This window comes from Ambystoma mexicanum, chromosome 10 (assembly GCF_040938575.1).
Source record: "Ambystoma mexicanum isolate Mex_15411 chromosome 10, UKY_AmexF1_1, whole genome shotgun sequence".
Lineage (NCBI taxonomy): Eukaryota > Metazoa > Chordata > Amphibia > Caudata > Ambystomatidae > Ambystoma > Ambystoma mexicanum.
The window spans coordinates 1,008,104,228-1,008,119,838 of NC_090932.1; the positions used below are offsets into that span (position 1 = coordinate 1,008,104,228).

The 15,611-nt window shown below is 46.9% G+C and overlaps 1 protein-coding gene across 9 annotated transcripts in view; it reads right to left on the bottom strand.

The window, feature by feature from the left end:
* EIF4G1 (eukaryotic translation initiation factor 4 gamma 1) overlaps positions 1 to 15,611 on the bottom strand; it is a 1,670,216-nt gene that overhangs the window by 1,634,106 nt on the left and 20,499 nt on the right. Inside the window, exon 1 of one of the 9 annotated variants that reach the window (XM_069618796.1) lies at positions 11,907 to 12,031. The exons of the other annotated variants lie outside the window; for them this stretch is intronic. The gene's annotated coding sequence lies outside the window, so the exon portion shown is untranslated. Of the gene's footprint in view, positions 1 to 11,906; positions 12,032 to 15,611 lie in introns of those variants that run through there. 9 annotated transcript variants of the gene reach the window in all.

Here is a 15,611-nt window from a genome sequence, read left to right on the forward strand (position 1 = left end):
TAGACTTCCTTCTGGAACTTCCGGTGCATAGCCAGGCACGCTTCAAAGCAGGTCTAGGAGAAGCCAAACTGGTAGCACAGGATATCATGGAGTCCAGTGTGGCCCACATCGGTACCTCTTGCCGGTCCATCTGCATCGCCACAGACATGACAGCCTGGCTTCAAGCTACTAAGTTTAACCCAAACGTCCAGGATCGCACATTGGACCTTCCATTCGAAGGTAGTGACCTCTACTACCGACGAGGAATTCGATTAAAAAGAAGAACAGCTCGCAGACTGCAAAGTCTATCTATCCTGAAGGCCAGGCAAAGGCATACACCCAGTCACAGCGACACTCCGACATGGGGCAGGCGTTTGATGGGTTCCGGGGATTCCAGGAATGGAGGTCGAGTCAACCCGACCGCTCGCTGAGTCAGCACTGGCCCAAGCAACAAAAAGTGTTGGGGGGGGGGGGGGGGGGGGGGAGGGGAAAAAGACAGGTGGGGGTGGTGGGGGCAAGGGCTTCTTCCAGTCCCTACTCCTCAGCCTCCGATGGGGAAAAAAGGCATGACAAGTCCATTCGGGTCCACGTGCCTCCAGTGGGTGGCAGGCTTGCCCCTAACATGCATTTCTGGCCCCAAACCTTTACGGACCCCCGGATCCTCTCTGTAGTATCCAAGGGGTACCGACTAGCGATACCTCCCTCTTCTCCCCTCCACAAATTGGTACGGCAACTCTGTTGGCGGAGACCCGGTCGCACTTCGAGAGGCAAGCAGTGGAAGAAGTGCCAGCCTCCAAGAGAGGCTTAAGCTTCTATTCCAGGATTTTTCCCCATACAAAAGACCCAGGCTGGCCTGAGAATTGTGCTAGACCTATCCATCCTCAACCCCTCCCCTCCCAATTCAATACGGTTACGCCAGCACCGATTGTGGAGACACGAGACTGGATGTGCTCCCTGGATCTGAAGGACGCCTACTTACATGTCCGATTTGGCAACCTCATCTCCCCTTCCTATGTTTCAGGATCATGGGCTGTCATTTCCGGTACAAGCTGCTACCCTTTGGCCTCAACTCAGCCACCTAGGTATTTACCAGATTCATGAATGCAGTGGCAGCCCTCCTCAGGGTTCAAGGACCAGGGCCACCAGGTCTACCGGTACCTGGACGACTGGCTCGTCAGGGCAAGATCCCCGTAGGGGGTTACCCACACTTCATCCGCGCTGATGAACACTCAACGACCTGCGGTTCACAATCAACCTCAAGAAGTCCCAGTTGCAGCCCACGCACAGCCTCACCTTCTGGGGCCTCATCTGGGATACAAGCTCCGAGAAGGTTTTTCCCCCCCTCGGAGGAAAAGATTACAGCCATTAAGAGGGCCACATCGCACTTCCTTACCAGAGCAGTGACCTTAGTCTGGTGGTACCAACACCTACTGGGTATCATGGCACGGCCAGGAGGAGCGCTGCCACACGAGGCTCCGGATGAGGAGACTACAGCTGCACTTGCAGCCTCATGGAATCAGGAGTGGGGCTCCAAGTGGTCAGCATACGCCCCCCCTTCTCTGACCTCATGTGGTGGTCCAGGGACTGCAACCTGCGGAAGGGCAGGCCCTTGCGGCACCTGTCCCAGCAGGCCATCATCACTACAGACTGCTCCCTAGAGGGCTGGGTAGCCACTATGGACAGCCACACTGTCCACCGAGTCTGGACTTGACAGGAGCAGGAATCACATATCAACTGGCTGGAGTTAAGGGCCATTTGGCTAGCACTCAGAGCCTTCCTTCCGCTCATTGGGGCAAGACCACCCTAATCCAGACCGACAACTCCACCGGCATGTACTATGTCAACAAGCAGGAGGGGATGGGGTGGGGGTTAACCAGGTCCCCTCCACTGTGCATGTGGGAATGGGCCCTGGAAAACAACATCTACCTCACGGCTGTCCACCTCACAGGGGAAGCCAACTTGGAAGCAGGCAGGCTCAGCAGGCTGGGAGCAGACCATTACGAAAGTTAATTAAATGACCAGGTGCACAGGTGGTTTTCAACACTTGGGGCCACCCTCAGGTGGATGCATTTGCCTCCTGAAAGCTCAGGCAGTGCCATCAGTTTGCGTCCTGGCAGTGGGTAGGCCACGGCTCCCTGCGAGACGCATTGCAGATTCAATGGGAAGGCATGACAGCATATGCCTTTCCTCCCACACCCCTGATCCCCAGGGTACTCTGCAAGATGAAGGAAGCTTGTCACCTCAGCATCATCTTGATAGCTCCTTGGTGCCCAGTAAGACTGTTCTCCAAACTGCTCAGCCTCACGTAAAAAAGGCCACCCATTCACCTTCAGCTGGGCCCGGCACCTCAGCAGGTGGGCGGGGTCCTCCATCCCATGCCTCAGAAGTTAGCCCTTGCAGCATAGTTCCTGAGCAGATCACCCTCAAGCACCTGAGCCTCACAGGCTAACCTGGAGATCATCCAGGGAGCCAGGAGCAAGGCTACCAGGAGCCAATATAAGAGCAAATGGAGCAGGTTCTGTTACTGGGCAGACTCTGGAGATCGGCCCCCTTACATGCACACTGGACGACTCTCCTCGGCACACCTCGCACACTCAGGCGTTCAGGTGGACATATGTCTCACCTACTTGCAATCTTAGGGGCCTACAGAAATTGAGCTCTTCTCCTCTAACCAGATTCTCAAAAAGGATCTGGTGAGATTGTTCAGGCTTTACCCACCCATCAAGAGGCCACACCCTGTGTGGGACCTCAACTCGAGCCAATGGCGTCCACGCACATCAGGCTGATCAACATTAAGCGTGCTTTGCTCGTGGGACTTCCCTCCGCTCGCAGTCAGCAGAATTCAGGCTCTGGTGGCCTCAGAACTCTACACCACTTTCCACAGGGACATGGTAGTTTTGCAGAGTCTTGCACTGTCTGGATGACAGACACTCTGAAATTCTATCTGGACAGGACCAAGTGCTTCCGCAAGTGGGACGCATTTGTCACCTTCGGGGGCTCCAGACCCGGTTATCAGGCATCCAAGGCTTCTATTGCACGGTTGATGGTTGTGGCCATCCAAGAGGCATATGAGGAGGGGACCACCAGGGGGCACAGGTGAAAGGGCAGCCTGAGCACTAGCTTCTGTAGAACCATTGCATAATTGCACAGCACCGATGCTTGCCCAGCCCGCATGAAGCTCCATCGAGGCATGAGAGAAGGTAGTGCCAGGCAGCAATGCTCCCTTTCGCAAAGAAAATCGGTCATCGCCTCGCCGTAAACGGACTGAACAAAGGTGAAGCCCCTGGCCTCCGGAGCACAGACAACAGAGGAGCCGTCAACAGAAAGCAGTCACATGGACCGGGAGCCAGGTAAACGCTCCTGCTGCCTTCAGTGATCCAGGAACAAAGTGAGCTATTGAAACGCTTTACTACCCAGGAAGTTAGGCAAGGTCTGGACCTCCCCCCCAAGCCCCCCCCCTCCATGCACAAAATCGAAGATAAAATTGAGGCACTGGAAAACTATCAACAATCCGCAGACATTGCAGAACTAAAAGTCGAAGGACGGTTCCAGGACTGAGCAAAGAAACCAAGACCTGGAAGCAAAACTTGACGACCAGGAAAACAGGCAGAAGAAAGCGAACATTAGGATTCAAGGCCTCAAAGAGTCGACCAATGAGACACCGGCGAGGTTAGAAAGAAATAGCCATCCTCCTTCCTGCACCATGGACTCCAGAACGGGAATTTGAAAGGGTGCACTGAGCAGGTGGCCCCCTGGGCGGACTTGGCGAAATGTCATTATAGGCACAAAGTTGATATTGTCAAACTAGCCAGAAAAAGACTTAATCGATTTTGAAGACTCAAAGGTAAAGATCAAGACCTCTCAGCAGTCACACTGGGCCAGCGCAGAGCCTAAACCCCTCCCTCCGCCGACATTGTGGCTGCTAGAACAAAACACTATATACAGATGGCGTTTTCCCTTTGCGCTCACATTCACCTACAATGAAGAATATAGAGTGGTGTCGGGCGAGGAGGCAAGCAAGGTACTAAGAGGCCTACGAGACAGAGAGGGCCCAATGGAAGGTGAAGAGGTGCCGTCCTCTTCAGAACCAGCCAGGAAGCCGTCGAGACCTAGGTCGCACAGCAGCCGTTCAAAGAGAAAAAGGAAATTTACGAGGCGCAATACCCCCTGAATCATAGTGACAGCATCACTATGGGCAGCCACATTTTCTGTCTGTAAAACAAAGGATGGAGCTCCACCCATTGATCAGGAAAGAAAATCCTCCCGCCTCGAGAGAGAAGCCCTCTCCCTTCAGAGCCCCTCCCAGGCCCCACTGTATGCAAAAAAGTCGGGCTGGGCATACATACGAGCCACCATTGCACACGCAAATCAGCAATGGACAGTAACGTCCAAACAAAAGGTTCTTGGCGCTCCACCCGTTGTGTGGCCCTATGATTACAACTAGGGCGTCTCCAGAGTTGGGAGAATGCCTTCTTTCTCTTCTACCCTCAATTTCTTTTTCTTTCTGAGGGGGAGAACACAGGAATCCATTGGGTCCGTCCAGGGCACACAGGAAGCAAAGGGGAAAATGTAAAAACGTAATTCCAATCAAAACAGTCCACGTTTCAATCGAGCGAGACACTTGCGCAGGCAGATAAATGTATACTGCCACGATCCAAATGCACACCTAAGGAATGAGGGGGGAAAAAAAAAACCATGAGTGCGACACAGCTTATTAGGCTTCGGAGAGCCTACGCAACACAACCCAAAAATGGCTGGGGATGGTATTCGCATGGGGACTTTAATGTCAAGGGCCTCAACTCGCCACAGAAGAGGTCTATGGTCATCAAGAGCACGTTTCAGCAGGCCAAATTAGACCAGCGGCTTTGTGACCTATTTCAGGTTAATTACAAACCGCGCTGGGCCAAGATCCAACAAGACCTAGAGAACTGGGGGAAACAAACGTATGGGCCTGAAGGCTAACCGCCATTAAAATTAACATCCTGCCACGGCACCTCTTCCTTTTCCAATCCCTCCCCATCTTGCTTCTGGACATGTTCCTTACTACAGCTAGAAGCGCCCCGTTAGCCTTCCTTTGGGAAAGCGAAGGAAACCATAATTGCATACAATACGCTGATTCTTCCAAAAGAAAAAGGGGGCCTGGCATACCCAGATCTTCACGAATATCACAAGGCATCACAACTGCGAATCCTAGTTGACCACATCCGAGAGTCTAAGCACAAACAGTTAATTTGGAAAATGCCTCTTTGCCTCGGTATCCCTGGGAGAATGGCTGTGGGCCCCCCTTCAAATCCATCCCGCGTAAGGCAAGAGAACACCCGGTCTTAGAAGCGCTGTGGCCTATATGGAGCACAAAGAACCCAAGCATGAAGGGAACAGCAACCTGGCCATCCCCCCCCCCCCTTAGCTACATCCGTCACCCCCCCACCCCCATTAGAGACTATTATGGACCCAATCCGCTTCCAAGCACAATACGAACAAGGTTTAATTAGAGCACGCCAGATGTGGAAGGATATGGGGGGGGGGGGGTTCCTGACCAAGGAGGAACTGGAAAATGCACAACAGGGCTGAAGTATCAAGCCATTCCCATATCTGGAGCTGAAAGGGTCCTTTTCATTTCGTATCTGTCAGGACAGTTGCAATGCCCTCTCATCCCCTTTGAAAACATTAAATACCCAGCAAGGCACGACAAAAAAAAAATATATAGAGCACTTATAGACAGAGGCCACCTGCCACCGCCCTAGGATGGGAAGATCATGATGAAGGCTGGGCAGCGATATACAGAGCTGTCTGGAAATCATCTTTTGCAGTACAACACAAAATGCATAACTGCAGAATCCTAACACTGTGGCACATAACCTCGCTCCCCACAAACACCTGGCCAAAATGTATGCAGGCATCAGCCCCTACTGCTGGAGGGGTTGTGCCCAAACTAGCACCTATTGGCAACAATGGTGGGAATGTCCCCACATCAACTGTACTGGAAGGAAATTCTGGGGTTGATCCATCAGATAGAGGGCAATCACAGAGAACTAACTCGTTTCATAGCTTTATTTGGGGTCGAACAAAAAGAGCAGTACCAGATCCTCCCCCACATGCCTAGAAACTTGCTCCTAGCTGCACACATCTGTGTTACGATAAAGTGGAAAGCAAACACTTCCATCCAAAATAGAATGGCTGCGCAAGGCGAAAGATCTATGAGATGGAGTCTCACAGCCTGGCTCATGGAAACGCACACAAACATTGACGCTCAATGGCTCCCCCTTTCTGGAGTTTAGAGAAGCTAATGCTGAGCCCTGACATCCGCTCCCACGGAGAACTAAAAGACATCAAACATTGCAAGTTGGCGTTTAATAGGTTGGGGTTGTGATCACTCCCGAGCCTGCACTATCGCTCTGTCACCACAGGTGTTAAAACCTACTCTTCCTTGCTTGACTTATTTCACCTTGTAGTCGAGACTTACTTTCGGGGCCAATAGAATTAAAATGCAAGCCGCAACCCTTGGCGAGATCATGCCGCTACCTGGACTGATTGGACCCAGGGGGCAGAGGGGTAGTTTATTGTTTTCATTCTAAAAAAATTTGGTTGATCACGTACATGGTTGGCAATACCAAAAACATTTTAATGTACTTGTTATGCTCTTGGTGAAAAACACTTACAAAAAAATAAAAGGAAATAAACATTAGGGTAGCACAAACCACTGCCAGCCAACATGCATGATCATGCGGTCAGAGCCAAGGCCACCGCCTTCCAGCGAAAGGTCCTGTGGCAAGCCATGCGGCCACCTGGGCCACCCCTTTGGCATTCTGCAAGCATTACTGTTTGGATGCCGGCTCGAAATCAGACGCGGCCTTCGCGAACTGACAGGCAGTTATTTGCTTAAGGAGGGTCTACTCTCCACCAGGGGGGCTACATTCAATTTTAAATCGCCCATGCAGAATTGAGGAAAGGTGACGGGATGCAAGAGTAATTATGAGTAACTCACCATAGTGACTAACATACTCTTCCCAACATCCTCCCACCCCCCCCCCCAATACTGGTCATTAGGCAATGTTAAATATTGTCGATGCGTCAATGGGGACTGAGGAGTGGCGCTGGGGGGCAGAGTCAGGGTAGCACATGTTCCCAGGTCTGCACCCCTGCACGCCCCTAAATTTAATTCTGGTGAAAAAGGTTTGTCCCTTGGAAGGGACGCCCATGCAGTATGGAGGAAAGGGGACTATGGACTAAGAGTAAGTCACTACGGTGAGTAACTCTTAATTTTTCTTGTGTAATTGTGTTGAAAGTGACGTTCTGCCCTCCCCCAACCCCATGTAGCATAAAAAATCTATATGTGGTGTAGGTTCTACTGTGCATATGTAAAGTATGCATATAGGACTTTATGAAAGCCTTGTAGTTTGTGTGTTCACTACTTTTAATAAACAGCTTCAAGAACGCCACATAAGACCGTGTTCCAAAACATATCGGAAATGACAATTAATATTCTTTTTGTGAGGCATGATAAACAATGCACCAACTAAGGGTGAAACATTGTTTAACAACTTTCAGGATGGGTGCGAGAAACTCATGAATGTATGACTTTCGACAACAGGAAATTATATTCTTCTCCAAGGAAAATCTAGGCACAACAGAGTTAGGATGGGTTAACTCCAGTGTCAGAGGTGCACAACTAGGCAAAATAAATGCATACATGTGTATTTACTTGAACAGGCATGTCTATTTTGATCAGAAGTTACTTACAACAGATGGAGGCATTTACCAGAAGAGTGACTGCAGTAGCACAAAAGTGAGAACAAGTGTGGAAAGCCAGTTTCAGGGTGTGAACAAAATGGGACATACACCTGGGGGCAAGACAGAAAAGGGGACTTTAAGGTAACATTAGCCTTGGGGGCGAGTGCTGTAAAACAAAAACAGTAATGTACAAATATTTTAAAAAAAAAAAAGAAAAATAATTACACCGAACTTGTAGGGAATAGTGGGGACGGGTAAGGTGCAAGGGGAGAGCTACCTCTTTGGTCAGTAGGGGACATTTAAGCCGAGCTTTGAAGAGATCCACAGTGGTGCTGACTGATGTGCAGTGGGCTCCAATAGAGATCGGGAGAGTAGAAAGTGGAAACTAGGGGGAGGCAGGAGGAACAAGGGACAGTGAGGTTGAGTGCAGAGGACAAGGCAAATATGGCGAGTAGGCAGCCAAATATTGAGGTGCAAGACCAATGATAGCTTTGTAGACTAGAAGAACTCGAAAAGGGGATATGTTGTGCATGGTGAGCCATCCAGCATGGTAGGTGCAGGTAGTACAGAATGCAGGTAGCAAAGTTTCGAACTTTATTTAAAGGGAGGGAGGTGTAGAGAGGACGACCAAGAAGTAGTTTCCCCGAGTACAGGTGGAAGAGTAGAATTCAGCGACGAGTAAGGAATTTACATTTTTTCGAATGTTGGCATGGTTGATATGAGTGATATGAGTGGCAGAGACATGGACGAATTGTTGCAGTCGGAAGTCAAAGATTACCGCGTATTCGTCAGCCTTGGACAATGGAGCAAGAAGATCAGATGCGAAGTGGAGGGAATGCATTGGAAGCCAGGAGAAATAGGACTGTTTTCAGTGAGGCAGTGGAGAGCCATCAAGCGACTGATAACAGCAACAGTAACAATTCGTTCAGAGATGGCTGATCAAAGGAGGGTGTCAGTGAAAGCCTAAAGGAACATTCTATGCACAACCAAATTAGAGGGTGACAAACAGAGGTCCAAGGTCTGATACTTTTCGGGGGCGGCGGGGTTGCTGAACACCAAGAAGAGCATGGGTGCAGTGATTTGCAAGTTAGAGAAGATTTTAAATGAGAAGCCTTCCAGGTAGGAGGCAATCCAAGCAAGGGCAGAGTTGTGAAACCCAAGGTCCTGGAGAGCGAGTAAGGAGGAGGAGTGAACACATGTCAAAAGTATACGTTTGAAGTGGCGAGCATCAGAGATAAGGTGAGAGACATCCATGAGTGCAGTCTTGGTGGAGCGTTTACTACAGAAACCAGATTTAAGTGGCTCTCCATGGCCATTATCCTCAGGATACTTGGAGGCCCAATTAAAGACCATCCACTAAAGTACCATTGAATAATGGTTTGCGCTGCGAAGGATGGATGCTAATTCGGTAGGGGAGTAGTTTAGAGTAGAATAGCTAGGCAGAAGAGCTGGTGGACCGATGGAGGCTAGAGGCGAGAGGAGGGCTGAGAGAGGAGGCAATGGATATTAGCTTGGGAGACGTCAGCAAACCTTGTAGGGCAGAAGAAAGCTTGCAGAGAAAAAGATTAGGTGTGCCAAGTAGGAGGCTTTGGTATAGTCCAGTGCAAAGCCAACTTTGTAAAACAACGCAGGTACTGGTTTCCGGGGTCAGGATCTCGGAGGGGATTCAGGGCTGTGGATGGGCATGAAGGTGTAAAAGTGCACCAGCATAGTGTTGGCCAAAGTGTCATAAGTGCATAGTGAAAGTCAGAAAAAGCACTGCGATATATGGAAGAGGTATGAAGGAGGGTGTGAGGTTAGAGAAGAAGCCAGGTCAAAAGGTACTCGCATCAAGATGAGGGGCAAGAGCCCTGCTGGAATTTCCTTTTGGTCATTGAAAAAGAGGAGGAGAGATACTGAGGAGTCAAGGAGTGATCAGAGGGAGAATTGGTCATGGTTAGGGTTTAAGTCAGAGGAGGCGAATCAAGTAGAGAGAAAGGTACGGTCAAGTGAGTTCTCACTAGAGTGGGTAGGCTGGTTGTGGAGGGAGGAGGTGTTCAGATAGGGGAAGCTAGGTAGGTGGCGGGTTTGGGAAGAAGAGTCGCTGAACAGGGCAATGGAGACATCAGTGGGAAGTGACCCAAGGAGAAGATTTAGGTCAGGGAAGAAGTTAAGAGCGCCAGGGAGGGGCATAGTGAGTGAGAAAAGTAAGAGAGTATGAGGGAGGAGTTAAATTGTAGCATGTAAAAAGGAGGGACAGTGCCAAGGGCCTTCTTAATAAAGAACCCCGAAGGGAGATCTGTGTGGATAGGCACTAGAGCAGAAGGTCCATGAGGTGAGATCCAGGTTTCCAGCATCGTAGAATAAGTGAATGTTGAAGGTGATCAGAGTTGAAGTGGAAACTGAGAGAAAAAAAAAAGTTGCAGAGGACATGTGCAGCCCAGAAGCCAAGTTCAAGTGAGAGAAAGTGGGAGGGAGATGTTGAGCAGTAGCGAGGTGTATACATTCGGTTGGAGATATTGAACAGGTGTGTCTGGTTTAAAGGATGCAGGAGGGAGAGTGAAGTAGAAATTAGATTTCTCTTGTAGCCTTCAGCCACACCGGCAAAGGGAGATGATCAAATATAAGAAAGGGGGTGAGGGGGGGGTGGGGGGGAAATTCTAGAATGACGCTGGACCAGGCAGCAGCTTGAGCCTCTAGCTCCATATCCCAGGCAGCAGCTTAACGCCTCTAGCTCCTTATCCCCACGCTCCATAGACGCAATAACTAAATTTGATATTCATGCAAAATGAACACATCAAGAAAATCAAGATGGCAGAGAACCCCATCCCCAAGAGATCCAAACAAGGCACTGAAATGGAAGTACCGGGTCCCAAAGACATTTACTCCTTATTAATGCCCAAGATGTGGGATATGTGAAAGACTACCCTAACTGATCTATCAGGGAAGGGCCAACACCTGGAAAACATAACAATGTAAGTGGAGAAAGATGCTGAGAGCTGGCTAATGAAATGACTGGCAGTTTAGTTACAGAGCAGTTTGAGCATATATTAAAAAGGTGAACTCAACATTAGGACGTAAAAACGCTTGAATGGAAACGAAGAGCAGAAGCCGCAACCTACACTGGTGAGCTTGGAAGAGCTGGGACCTATCGAAAAAACCAATGTATTTGCGATTCAAGTCATTGAGAGATATATGGTACTGGCATCTGTAAGGAAGGCATGGTAGCAACACGACAGACAGAAGAGATAACAGTTCAAGAGTGTCTATTGAACTTCAAAAAAGGGTTGGAAAAACGCCCATCTAATCCTAAATCTATAGATGGGAGCAAGCTAAGACCATCAAACAACCCAGTCCTTGGTGTCTTGTCAAAATAAAAGGGTCTATACTAATAAACCTATTGCCAATCCTTACCTCTAAATACAAATAGTGTGGGAAACAATGTTATGAAAAAGGAAGAAGCGTTCACAAGATGATATGTCGGGATGTTCAGGCCGTTGGCCTCCCTTTCCTATGTTTTCTGCACGAGACAAGGAGGTACCCTGAAGCTTAGCAGTCTCCGGCTTCTCTTGCACGAGGATACAGTTCAATTATTAGCATTGGGGGCCTTCCATGCCCAAGTCTTTTTGCCTTTCAAAATCTCTTCATTCAGAGGGCTGGATGCAACAAACGATAAGTTCTTTTCCTCTTTCAGATTTTCAAAAAGAACTCCATTTCTTAGGCAATGCACTATTCGGCTCAGATCGTCAACACAATGTTCATAAATGTATGCATCCAATTTCTCGTAGGATATTCTTTTTCGGGTGACTCACGGTTCACCCCGGAACCCTCTCAGATCCCTTTTAACACAATGTTCAATTAGTCTCCCTGTGTCGGGCTCAGGCCAACCATACACTTTCATCAACTTTCGAAAACTTTCAAATGTGCAGAGGGTTTTGCTTTACCCGTTGCAGGACCACTTCGATTTCACAATTCTTTATCACTTCACATTTGCCACCTTTCAGCTGGATACCTAACAGAGCACCCACGCAGTGCCAGACCATTGTCTGCGGTTTCGTAGCTTGGCTACAAAGATCACTCACTGCTGTTTAATTGGGTTTCGCGTCACTTGCCACATACGCTTCAAACACAGTTTCTCTTGAGTTTTTACTATACAATGTTGCCACTTGCAAGCTTAGCTCAACACAAACGGTCTGGCATCAGTCGCCCCAACTCACCGCCTGTGCCGTTCACTGGAGCCGCTTTGTTGTAGGAGCCATGGACAGTACCAGTGGCCTATTCTCCCCGCCAGGACCATCGACGCGGGTGAGCCCAGGGAACCTCCAACACAATGCAGGATTCTTCAGCCTTGATTCCAGGCCTTACGTCTACTCTAAGAAATATGAAAGTAACAGTCTTTCATTGACAAGATCAAGGGCACTTCCCTCCTTGCAATCCTCTTTGGTCTTGCTGACTAAACTGCCATCTTGGAACTGCTGCTTCCTCGTGTGCTTTGCCTTGCTCAGAGTGTGCTTTTGTGCTGCACCTTTTATCGGTGTGGGGAAGTGTGATGAAGTCAGGTGTGTGTAATGGTCAGTAATTGCCTGACCATTGTATTTGGGACACGTCAAGTATACATCTTGGGTGTTTAGTCTGTTTTTACGCAGTGAGCGGTCTGTGAGAAACTGCTTGTGTTGGGAAAGTGGGGCCAGGGGGTTGAGTTCCTAAGTACCCTACGTGGTAGGATGGGGTAAAGGTGTTACAGGGAAGGGAATATGTGTCTTGCAATCCAGTGTCCCACGTCCACTCCCCGAAGACCCCTCACCCAGGTGATCCTACTGCATGGGTACACCGCCATGAACTAGATCTAAAATGAATGGCCGTCTCCTGACCACCTAGATGAGATGCCCAGGGACTAGCGGGTGAGACATCTTCAGGTTTCTCACACATCATAGACCACCTGGACATCAATTTCGCTTTCAGGGGTGGCAAAATGGAGAGCAGTAAATCCCAGCAAATAAAAAAATGGCCTTCACCAAGATTAGCACCAAGGAAAGAGTACTGAAGGCTGCCAGAGAACATGTTGCAGGAAAGCCATTTTCCCAGATTTCACAAAAGATTGTTGAAAAAAAGGAGGGCATTTAGTGAAGCAAAACCGATAGCCAGAGACCTGAACATCAAGTCTTCTCTGGTGAAGTCAGCTATTCTGAAGATTTTCCTCCCAGACTGAAAATTACTAAGATCCCAGAGTAAGCTGTTGAATGGTTAAGGGATGCACAGCTGAAGAACAAAATGCAACCCGAACACCAACAATCCCCTTATTTTAGATGTCATAATTAACAGTATATATTTGTACGTTAGAATATTAGATTCCATTTTGTAGATCGATTACATCTCAGAAAATTCAAGTTTTAATGCAATTATTTTTCAATATATATTTTTATTAATACAAGGGGGGGGAGAAATGGCACTGAAGGACAGAGGCAGTTTAACAGCTTTTCTGGTTCCGTTACACGAGAAGGCCCTCTTCTAATGCGTTCTTACTTTCGCACATCACGACGTTCGATGTGTACGAACAATGACACCCTCCTAGTCAGAAAAGTATGGCAATATGGGATTTGGTACAGCAGCTCCTTTTTATATTGAATTGGGAGCGTGCAAGGGACCTGAATGCTTATAAGAAGCTGATGAGTACGACAATGGTCATTTAGTTCAACTGGGCAAGGAACAACCTATTCCGTACAACATGGGGGCAGTGGGGTCTCAATAAGAGTGATTGAAATCTTCCCAACAGCAATTTACATGAATGTCTAACCATATATAGGTACCAGTTCACCCTTCTACTGCACCACAGATCTGCACCTCCAGGCTATTCTACACAATATAATTTGGATGCAGAATGAATATGAAATATATATATATATATATTTTTTTTTTCCCCCAAAAAAAAAAATTCCCTAAAACAGGGCAAGATTCGATGGATTGCACTCCCAAGAGCAGCTGAGAAATGAAATCCAGTCTCAGCAAGGAAAAGGCATGACAGCAAGTCCAGGCAGCACAAGTGTTTCTTTATTGATAAAAAGGTGCAGCAAAAAAGGGAAAGCCTGGATACAAAACAACGCGTTTTGCGGTACACTGACCGCTTGTTCACGTAGGTAGGGTTTTTCATGGAAGAAGGACTTCTTATATATGCTTTAAAAACCTCTATGATACAAGTGCATAGAATGTCCCCATTCACGAGGTGGTACAAATTGATGAACACATGGCAGCCATCTTAGAACATTTAAAGCACTGCAACATGCAGTGTATTAAATAAAATAAAAAATAACACATTGTTGGTGCCAATACATCAACCAAATATTATATGATGAAGAATATAGCAACAATTGCACAGATGTGCTGCTGCGAGGACTGTGGAGGAAAATGGCAAAAAGAAAAATGGCAAAAAGAAAACCTCAGGTACATAACGAGTGTCTAAGGAAAAAATATATATAAAAAAGGATATATAAATACACATTGTTCAAAATAAACGTGTGTTTTCCAATGATATGTCTGTCAACAAAGGCTGGTACCCAAGATAAAAATAAAGTAAAAAAATAATGCCATTCTAGGGCAACCGCCAAATATGAAGAGCCCTGCCATGTAGGTCTGTCCACGTTATAACGTCTGAAACAGCCATTACCTCAACGGTGTCCAAGCAGCCCCACAACATGATGTGTTTACTAGACAAAATGTAGCCATTCTAAGTGTCCAACGTTAGTCTCGAATAAACAAACATATATAATCATGTAGGTCTAGGTTTACGCATACATATGCGAGGTGTAATACAAATCGAACATAATGCAGTCTTGAGACAATATAAAGTGCTTAGTGCTTTAGCAGCAAATTTAAAGTGCTAAGTGCTTAGTGCAATAGCAGCAGTTGTTAAAATGCATAATATTTTGCAGCAAAATAGGGAAAAAGTTTGAGAGAAATGTCCAGACAACAGCAATGATAAAATGCAGTGCTCTACGTCCATGGATGCACAAATATGTTCCTAAATGTGTGGTGCATATACTAAGTCACATAATACGATTTAACAATCAAATAGATAAAAGAATGAAAATATATATATATATATATATATATATATATATATATATATATATATATATATATATATATATATATATATATATATATATATCACAAATAAATAAAATAATGCGACTGGAACAACAGAAAAACGTGCATCCATGGACGGCTGTAAAGTAGACAACAAATTTATCCCCAATAAAGTGCAAGTGCAAAAAACTTTACTTAAAATTACCTACCATGAATGGTAAACTATTCCCTATAAAGAAAATCCTCAAGACCCTTTCCGCTCGATGAGCCCAGCAAGGAAAACAACATCACTGGGAAAGTATTACCTTAAAAAGACTACATACCAAGCTACAAATAATCCATCGACAATGAGACATGGCGAGACAAAAAAACCAAGATATGGGGACAGAGTAAAAAAGCAATTGAGAAGCCTAAAACCAAGCTATACAAAAATATTGATCAAAGTGATAAATATCAATGGAAAATACCCTCCTAAAAATCATGTTAAAAACAATCATATGCAAGATATGCTTCACAATCATTTGGAGAAAGAACCTGTAAGATGCATCAATAAAAAAGAAGAAAGAAGAGTTAATGTACATTAATACATAAGAGTGTGGACCGGAATGGAAAAGTATTCAAATATTAAACACACAAGGGGTCACTCTTGAACATTGCAGGTACCTAGCATTGCATAAAGGTGCAAGAAAATTCACAAAGTATACTTAATTGGTACCTAAAAACGTATATAACTCTTCATCAAGATTGTGGCCCCTGGGTTTTTTTGTTTCAAGTTCGAGAATGGACCTAGTTTCCAGTTGTCTCAACATTAACTCCCGGTTACCACCTCTGGGTGATTT